Source organism: Stegastes partitus, unplaced genomic scaffold (genome assembly GCF_000690725.1).
Source record: "Stegastes partitus isolate 25-593 unplaced genomic scaffold, Stegastes_partitus-1.0.2 Scaffold64, whole genome shotgun sequence".
Taxonomy (NCBI): domain Eukaryota; kingdom Metazoa; phylum Chordata; class Actinopteri; family Pomacentridae; genus Stegastes; species Stegastes partitus.
The window spans coordinates 63,842-74,220 of NW_007577795.1; positions in this window are offsets into that span (position 1 = coordinate 63,842).

Genomic DNA, 10,379 nt, shown 5'->3' on the forward strand with positions numbered 1-10,379 from the left:
GTCAGTTTTAGCACAGAATAGCTTTGTGTTTTGTCTGAGAGTGTATTTTGTTTTTACCAAAATTGATTTCAAAACTTACAACGCTTTCCAGAGAAGACTGTCTCTCCAGGAAACTGCTTGCAATACAAAAAAAAACCCCTAATGTTGTGGACTGAAATATATATCAGACTGAAGCTAACCTTGCAGAATTAACGGTAAAATCCCTGCAACGTTGTGTAGAAGGTTTCCTGCTGTACCGAGATTTCATAGAGTTTATTCTTGGAGGTCTCTCTGCTAACTTGCTTTGTGTCTGCAGAAAAAAAGAGAAGGCTCTCATCACTTCCCTGCACAAGTTCATCTTCTGTCAGCAGTGAAAAGCGTGGAAATCGAAAGCTGCACGCCGTTTACCTCTGAGGAAATCAAATGAGCACAGACTTCCAATTAAGCCAATATCCCCGGATTAGAGGGAAGTTGACTAGGTTTGTTTTGTTTTGCCTTGACGGGCTTCTCTCAGCCCTCCTCGCCCTGTGCAGAAGAGTGTGTGTCACAGCACTTTTTCCTGATGAGTCCGATGTGATCTGTCGTCGTCTCTGTCATTCACTCCCTCCCTTCCTCTCTCTCTCTCCCTCTCGTCCTCCCTCTGGACTCCTTCCATCACTCGTCCGAGGGAGAGAGTGGCGTGACAGTGATGTGATGGGGCTACACAGACTGTCAAGATGGATTGCTACCCTGGGAGATTTGCAAACACACTCGCGCATACACACACAATGGGATATGTGACACACAAACGCACAGACAGAATCACACATGCGTGCATTCAACCCTATTCACACACACAATCGCACACATGCATGACCATACAATCACAGACTCGGCTGCGTGCGCACACACACGGACACACACGGTCCAGTGAACTCCTGGGCCTGTCAGCCGAAGGTCGCTCAATCTGACACAGTGTTCCAGTTGGAAACAGGCCCAGGGAGGCATCATGGCTTCACTGCTTCCACTCCAACATGAAACACAAGTACACACACCTGAAAAAATGTTCTCTGCTCCTTTCACACACACTAATTCAGAGACACGCTATTTTTTTTTTTTTTTCACATAGCGGCCTCTATTCCTGTCACCACCATTTAAGAGGACACTCAAGCAGGTCAGATTTTTGCTTAAGTGCACATTAAATGCGTCAAATGTCTTTCTGTGTGAATATCAATGCTCCAACGGTATGAACACACATATCACTTCCAGACAGATGACATACGATGGTCACACATGACCCTGTAATCTGATATTTAATGTTCATAGCAGGCCTGTGTAAAACTGTCACAGATCAAATTGCCTTCCTTCATAGAAACAAACCTTCATGCCCTTTAAACCACACACACTCACACATACACTCACATAGCAGTCAAGGATGATCAGTGTGAATTCCTGCCAAACAGAGCTTCCTCTCCTCCCTGACGTCCACACAACCAAACACACAAACGCACAGGCCTAACCCCACAGGACAGCATGTCAGGCAAAGATCTGAGAACACATTTTCGACTTGGCTGAGCAATCGAGCGGCCCGGGGGTCCACTCGGGTGCTGGTCTCTGCCCACCCTCCGTCTGCCCCTCCTTCTGCATAGCCAATCAACAGCAAGTAGCCGATGAGGTCAGCCAGACAGAGATGAATCTATACTCTGCTGGCATGGCCGCCTGTAAGACTCAATTCTGGGTTTTTTTTGTTTTTTTTGTTACTCTTTATCTGTGGACCACAACACGGTTGATTGTACAACACTCTCCTCCAGAGGTTGTGACTTTGGCAGCTGATGTTCGTCTGATGGATACTTAAGCGTTTACTTTTTGAGGACATCGGGTAAAGCTGCTGCACTACGCACAGGGAAGTGAAAAGAAAGCTAAGTGTATTTCAAGGAAGTCACAAATATAAAAAAAAGCACAGTTTATGATCCAAATTTAAACTCATGTGCTACCCCATCACATAAACTTCTATCCACAGAAAAATAACCTGCAATCTGAACGTAACATTGTTTTTCTCTCTATAACTTTTGAATTGAAAGCAGATAATATGGCACCATTACTCTTTAACAATTTGAAACAGTGCATTTAGCAAAGGTCACAGCTTAGGGATACATGTCATGCAGTGCATACAAGCCAGGGGTTAAACTGTCGTGTCAGTGGTTTTAAAAAGCCATGCCAACCTCCTTGTGTGACAGTCACGCTTCTGAGGATATCTCATGAGGCCCATCACGTTTTACACCTATTACACAGTGAATACTAAACTGAAGCAGTACTTAAAAAGTATATCATACACGTAATCGCAATATTTGTAAAAAACACAACAAAAAACAAAAAAAACACCATCCTTTTAACTGTAACCAACTTGCACTTGTGCAAAAAAGATATAACACCTCACTTCACAAATAACAAATGAAAATGAAAGAAGTATTCACCCGCTGTTTGTGTTTTCCCCTAACACGCATTTAGCAAAGCCATGATCAGTGCAAAGATTCTGCTCACCACGGTTTGCTGTTTTCTGTGGCAGTTGAATGTAAGGACCTGATATGGTGTTGCAGCAGCTAAACCGCTGCAAAATCTCAAAACATCATCACAGGTTTTTACAGCTTTACATCACACAACCAGTAAATCTAAGTTTGCAATGTTACAGATGCGAATACAGTTCTATTTACTTTAGTAATGTTTGTCTAAAAGGAAATCAAATGTCAATTTTCCTTCAATAATGCATATTCTTTATGTATAACTATAAGTATGTTTTGAAGGTTAAAAGAAATATGACTTATTAAGCATTTGGCATGAAAATGAAAAAAAGTTGCAGCATACAAACAATGAGCATTTGAAAGTGAAAGTCAGTCTCATGTAATAATAACTTTTAAAAATATTTCACTTAAGAGTCAAGCTTGCTACAACCACAAGAATAACTACAGTTGTATCAATAAAAATAAATGTCCGCTCCATCCCTCACCGCCAGACAGAAAACATGAGTTGGACAGATGAGGACAGACTTGTTTACCGAAAATACAAACATCAAAGTTTTTTCAGCATTTATGATTGATTAGCAACACATTAGCGGAAGGGCTCATTAGGCCTTGAGAGTGTGGACCCTGTTATTAGCACACACTTGTCACTGTAGCACCGAGGAGAGCACATTTCCGTCCCGCTGCTAGGAGCCAGGTGGCTTTTGTTTGTGAGCTACAGACGTTCTCAACAGCACTCTTTCCTCTGAAGACCTATCTGCTCCACTTAGACCTCGAGTCTTAAAGCCACAGGGGAGATGAAACACACACACAGACACAGAGGAAGTGGTGGGGGAGGTCACTCTAGTACAGAGACAGTTTATGGTACAACACAGGCTGCGTCACAGACGAGACCGTGTCAAAACACAGACTCGGAATACCTCAGCCACCACCGGCGCTGTGTTTGTGAATGTGCATGCAGATGTGTGCATTAGTACCGTGAGAGAAGAAGTCAGTAGCTCACAGTTCCCTGTCGTTATTTTTAAACCAGCACTGTGGTGGCTGAATGGGGAAGTGTGTCTGGTTTTGCGTCTTGCTTTAGGCGCATCAATCATCTCTTTCTGTTTCTTTCTCCAGATATCTCTGTGAGAGAAAAGTCAGAAAGAGAGAGGAAATAAACTGTATCTTAAAATAAAATGTATACGCAAAGCTTAGCTGCTACTACGAGTTTTGATGCTCAGCTGAGCACCGCGTCGTGTTTAACAGGGTTTTGTGTGAAGTCAAACGTGTTTCTGGGCGAATGTGTCGAGCAGTAGGCGAAATGAGAGGAAGAGAGAAAGTCTGCTAATGAGCAGTGTGTGTGAGCTGTGTGCTGACAGCAGCTAACCCCACCACTCCCAGACACACTCGCACATGCACACACACAATAACATGCACACATGTCCTGGGAGACACGTGTGGAGAAAGTAGTCCCAGTGTGAGAGTAGTAATTAGACTCCCATCCATTAACACAAGGGGCTGTGGAGGAGGATGAGCAGCAGGTGTGTGGGTGTAGGGTGTGTTTCTGCCAGTGTGTATTTGTGTACGTCTGTGTTTTTCCCGAGTGTGCATGCACATAATAATGATGCACAAATACATTGTTAATTGTGGCGAGTTTGTGTGTCCGTGCAGCCTGCGTGTGAATGTGCAGCTCCGTGCTAACGAGACACTGTGCAGAAGTGTGCACGGTGACCCTAAAGTATGGATGCATCTGTTACAGGAACTCAGCAGCAGGTGTGAACACGGCGCAAAGTACGAGAAACCATGTTCAAAGACGAGTTTGTTTACACATTCAAAGTCAATGAGGCACAGAAGAGGAAAAGCTCAAACTGCAGTGTTTCCTCGGTGTGCTGTGAGTTCGCTTTCTTCACCATCTTCACACAAATAAACCAGAATCCTAAATAAATGATGTCTGGTGTAGCACTGCTGCCTAACGATGTAATCTCACTAGTTCAAGTCAAATTAAATGTAAATGGATACATATAGAATATGACTCACAGAGTGCAGCACAGCAACAATGGCCTCCCTTTAAACATGAAATGTACCTGCGCTCAATTGTTCCCTGAAAAATCAAGAGCACGATCAATGCTGTTAGAAGGCTGCTCAGTTTTTCAGCTGTTGTCGATTAAAGTCAAGAACAATCCTCTGAAAGTAGCTGGAAAACATGAATCACACTGTGATGTCTGCACACTCTGCCGATCATTTATAAAAGACAGAAGCACTACTCTGTCTAGTTTTGATATTGAAAAGCTAGTGAAGATTACAACTTTCTGCTGCTCAAAAAAAAAAACATTAGCGGCCTTTTGCAGTACAGCCGCATAGCAGTCTGGCTTACAGCGACTGATAGTTGATCATAAACAATAGCTTGGATCTCTTAGTTGTACTTTCAAGGACAAAACATTTATATTTTAATAAACTTGACCTGGATTTCCAGAGCATTCAGCTGTAGTATGTCCAGTCAGTCAGTGAAATTACAGTCGGCCACTTTTCACTTTAGGAACTTGTGGGCTGTTTATCGGCCGACCTGAACCATCCCTGTTAAAGGTCATTTTAGGGGCAAAAAGAGAACCTACTGCAGGTACTTTTTAGGATCCCTAAAAATATATTGTTATGAGAGAAGAACAGAGAACAATTGTCCAGTACAAGAAAGGATCATACTCTGGACAGATAACTAGACAGTGATAAATAAGAAAGACTTTCGCTGTATAATAATAAAAAAGCTAAATTGGTACATCTGATACAAAATGTCTTCTATCAACCCTCAGGTTATTTCGATACTATTTTATTCCCCTCCAAAGGTTTAGTTTTTACATTGTTGCTGTTTCAATCCCACTTTGGGTAATGTCCAAATGCACCCATTTGATGCCCTCCTTCAGACAAACACTGACTCGAACACCAGAGGACATATTGAGGGAACATTTGGTAGAAAGTACTGAATCTAACCATTTTTTAAAACACACAGAAGAAGACATTATTCCAACAATTAGCATTAGCGTAATGTTGACTGCCATGGCCTCCTCCTCTGACCCTGCCTAGCTGCAGTTTCTCTCCCTCTCCTTCCTTAGTGGGCGTGGCTAAATGAGGTGTGGACAGGTGCAGAACATCAGCTGATCACCTGAGTGCCTCCACCTGAGGGGGGGGGTGATCTGCAGCAAACTACTCACCTCCTTTCTCCTTAAAAGCCACACAACAGACAACAACTCGACGCCAGATCGTAAACTACTCACAGCTAGTTGACCCTGGCTCTGCTCTGCTTTGTTCTGTGCCCGTGAAACTTGTATTAATCCGTTCTCTTGTGTCTTAGCTTGGGACCCGCTCCGCCGCCCGAACTCCTGATCTGTGCCTCCGTCATCCACCACTGCACTCCTGCCACAGTCTGAAGAAAACCTTCCGGACCATATCCACGGTTCGGCTGCACCTGTCCACCTCCGTGACCACCCCACCTCAGCCTCGCCAGCCACCCATCCCATTCCTCCCTGCTGTCCGTAAACCTGCGACCTTCTGCCAGGTCCTGTTTGGCTTCATTATGTTGTAGCTTTCACACTGTTGCTAATTTGCATCCTGTAGTTTCTTGTATTTCTCCATTAAATATCCTGCTACATTCCTATTACCAAGTGTGGGTTTGTATTTTTTGTCTTTCCGTTAGATTGTCGTTTGGCGTCCCCGTTGTTGTGTTTGCTTTACTTGTTACCTGATTTCCAGTTCCTGTATGTATACATTGTAAATATCATAAATTGTTTGTTTGAACGCCTGGTCTACTGTGTTGTTGTCTGCATCCAAGTCTCTGAACGTGATCCGTGACATGCACATTATCAACATTAATAGGTGCAGCTGGCCATAACTACTGGGTACATCAGTCTGTTATTCACAATATGTGATCACACAGAACTTGTGCCATTACGACACAACTACCGTAACCCTACAATCAGCATTCATCACGCTTTATCTCATCGTTCCAAATAGGGTGTCGGTTCAAGAGGATATCTAGCTGAACTGATCTCTGATTAGCCCCTCGGGCCCAACCGGATGAGAATACAGACTGATGCAACATGTAAATGTCACCTGATGGGACTCTTTTTATGCTCCGTATAATGAGATCCCATTAGCTTAGACTTTCCCGCAGGATTTGGAACCAATAATTTATGAGATTACTGGTCTCTTGATGAGGTCAGTAGGTTTGTAGGTTGGAAGTCTTGCCAGAGGCGATGATGATTGCTGGCCTTGTTTTGGAGACACCTGTGGGAAGAGCCCACCCAAGTGACTGCATGTGTGCATACGGTATATATGTGTCTGTGCATTTATGCGTCTGACCTGAAAGGTTTAGTCAAATCCTGAGAGGAGAGGCGAGAGCAGAGCGGGCCTGAGCGCGTGTGAGAGAAAAAGAGTGAAAGGAAAGGCGAGTGAGTGTGTGAGTATGCTGTATACAAACCACAGCTTTGCTCCATGCTGTAATTTACCCTGCCGCCAAAACCGCCGCTGCTTCTGCTGTTGCTGCCTAACGCTGCAGCAGAGTTTAGCTTCTCTGGCTGTCTCGCTGGCTGGGGCTGGCTAGCGCTTGTAGACGGGGGTTGTGCTAACCCTATGACTGTTTGTTTATCTTGCAGCCAGAACCGACCATTAAAAGTGGGCCCTCAGTCAAAAGCACAAAAACAGACGCTTGTCATGTTCGAGGGCTGTAATTGTAGCTCTCGCGTGATGTTTTTATTTTCCCTCTGACCTCGCTGGATAAACTCAAGAAGCCACTTAACATCGGGCTTGGCTTGCCAGAGCCCAGAGAGAGAATTAAGCAACATGCAGTATAAGGAGACACATTTTTTTCCCTTCCCTTTTTTAATTCATAGCTGGGAGCACTTGCTGTCGCTTTTCACTTCACCCTCGACTTCTGACCATATAAAAAGGCCGGGAACCTGCTGCCTTATTATAATAACTTAAAAGTGATGCCTTTAAATGTTAAGCATTGTCACTGGCACAGAGCTCAACTCCACTGCAAACTTGTTGAAGGCTACCACACAAGCTGTAAATGCTTTGTTTACTATGGGAAACAGACGTCTTTAAATTAGCCTCCTGCAGATTGCTATGTGCATGAAACAGTCCATCCCCACAACTGCAGGGATTTGGACAAAACATAGCTTCTACTTTAACATCATCCCAGTACAAGTGAGCCCATGCTGTCTCACTTCCTAGAAATGTTGACAGAATAGAGCTCAGATGTTCCAAACTTCACTTGTGGTTGTCATCAATTAAGCTGGAAACACAGGGTACTCCGGAGACACAATCTCCCACTCGGTAGCTCTCCCTCTCTTATCCCTTTCTATTTATCTGTGTCTATGTCTGCTTAGTGTCATTATGAAATGTGCAATTATAGTCACACAAAAGCAGCAGACTTCTATGCCCTTTCAGCTATCGGCTTTTGCAGTGAGAGAATGAAAAGAGGGCAGAAAAACATCAGTGTGAAAGGAAAGACAAAGCAATCCAAGAGAAGAAAGAGAGGGAGAGAGGAAATTGGCTTGGTTACCATTCTCCATGTGACAGGCGTAATTGACAATTTTGAGCAAGGCCAGGGGCATCTCGTCTGGTGAGGCAGAGGAATTTAGTGAGATTAAAGGTTAAGACAGGCTAATTACTTCAATAAGACATCCAGACATGTCCAATGCTGTTGTTACATCAACCTACAATCCAGCAGCGCAGATGATGAATTTAAAAGTGCGGTTCACAGAAGAAGCAGGGAAAGGAGAAGGAAATGTTTCTCAGACATAACTTGTTGACAGCTAAATACCACTGCACATCAAACTAGGCCTTAGGGATAAGATCAGGGTGTAATAAGACACAAAATCCATAATTCGGGGTCACGCTTACTTTTTGTACAAGAAAAAATGCAAAAGTCATTTCACTGTCACATATTTTTTTTTAAATGTGAGTATTGAATTGTGCTTATTGTCTGTAATTCAAACTGTAAAGCCACAGAAATGTTGGCATGAGGTCAGTGAGAGCAAAAAGTACAAATGGTAATATGTCAGAAATACTGATTTAGTGCAAAAGAAACCCAGCAAACTACGCATTGGAAAAAAAGACATCTGCACAGTGACTAATCGATTCATCACTCAGGAGTCAACTGTTCAATTAATTGGCAGCTACTTTGATAAACAATTAATTGGTTTAAGTAATTTTTAAGAAAACAATCTAGATTCTCAGGTTGTAGCTTGTTAAATTTGAAAATATTCCAGTTTTCCTTCATGACAGTAAACTGATTATGTTGTGGACTAAACAAGACATTTATCACCTTGTGCTTTGGGAAACACTAACTTTTTAACATTTTCTGACATTGTACAAACCAAACAACTAATCTGGTAATCAAGAAAATACCTGAAGGATGAATAGACAGGGAAAATAACCTTGATTTGCAGACCTAGTTTACAATGTTACTCGTTTTAGCTTAGCATGCTAGCATGCTGACAAAAAGTGCAGCTGAGGCAAATGTCTTTAGCTTTGCAAGTGTTTGGTCATGAAAGAAATCAAATTCAAATTTGAATTGTTTTGAACATAAAAGACTGCACCAAATTTGAACTGCAACCCACCTAATAAAAATTAGTCATGTTTCCAAATCAAAAAGAAGATGCAAATTTGGTTTGTCTCCAGTAACTTCACAGGAGTAAGTAAATGAGGCTGGATAGTGTTGCCAAAAGTTGGTGGTATTGGCACATGGCTATGATACAGAGAGTAGAGAAAAAAAAGAAGACAAATACTAAACTTTTCCATCTATGAGATAGAAACAATGACAAATGTTATGGAATTGTTTTTAATCAATCATGGTCACCTGGTATCAGCCATGTTTAATGCTGTCCGGACATGAAGATAGTAACAGAAGAGGAAACAGCTGATGAGTCATGTTTGCTACATCAGAGTTTATTTGAAAAAGGGTGTTTCCATCTTGAGATGGGGATTATATGCAACTGTTTTTCAAAAATGTCAAAAACCACCTGAAGTCAGCGTCAAAACCTTTTTGCAAAATTGACTGTTATTTTTTCCAGAGTTTACAATTTACCTTAACTTTTAAAAATATACATTATGGCTACTGAGATATTTCAGTAAGACAAAAAAAAAATGCACCCCCAAGGTGTTGCTAGTGGAAAAGTCTGGGAACCGCCAAAGTCAGTCGGCGTTTCCCTCTGGAGATCATGAATGTTTATACAAAAGCTTAGTGTAACAGTCACTGAGATGATTCAGTCTACACCAAAGTGGTGGACCAACCAAGCAACCCACTGACAGATCAACACTGACATCCAGCGTGGCGCTGCTAATGCAGTCCATTAACACAGATCATTTATAATGAACCTAAATCAAGCGTTAAAGACAACTGTGCCTTGCAGGGTTTTGGTTAAAAAAAAAATACAAAACTGTTTTTGCCAAACACCAACATGACAGCATGTCAACTACTGCTGTGACCTCAAAACACCTCTGACTCAACTTCCAGCATCATCGTTCTGTCACCGCTTTGCCAGTTTTCTTGCCATTTGCCATTTTCTGACAGGCAGGACAGACAGATGGACAGACAGACAGGGAGTGGTGCCCCTGCAATGCCACAGTGGCATAAACGATGAGCTGTCAAATCCAAGGGTAAATTGCTGTGGAGTAAATATATGCTCCAGCGTGGTGGAGGCCTCGCCAGGTCATTGTGGTGGGTGTATTGTGTGTATGGAGGAAGCCGCAGTGGTGAAGCGAGTCTGTATGTGTGTGTGTGTGTGTTTGTATATTTGTAAAGATGTGTGTCGTGCCAGCGGAAAGTGAGAGGAATCCACATCTGTTAATAGCCTGAGACACACTTTGAAACACTGTCAGAGTGTTTGTTGTTCTGGAAGTGACAAGGATTTGTAAAGTTTTCTTCGTGGA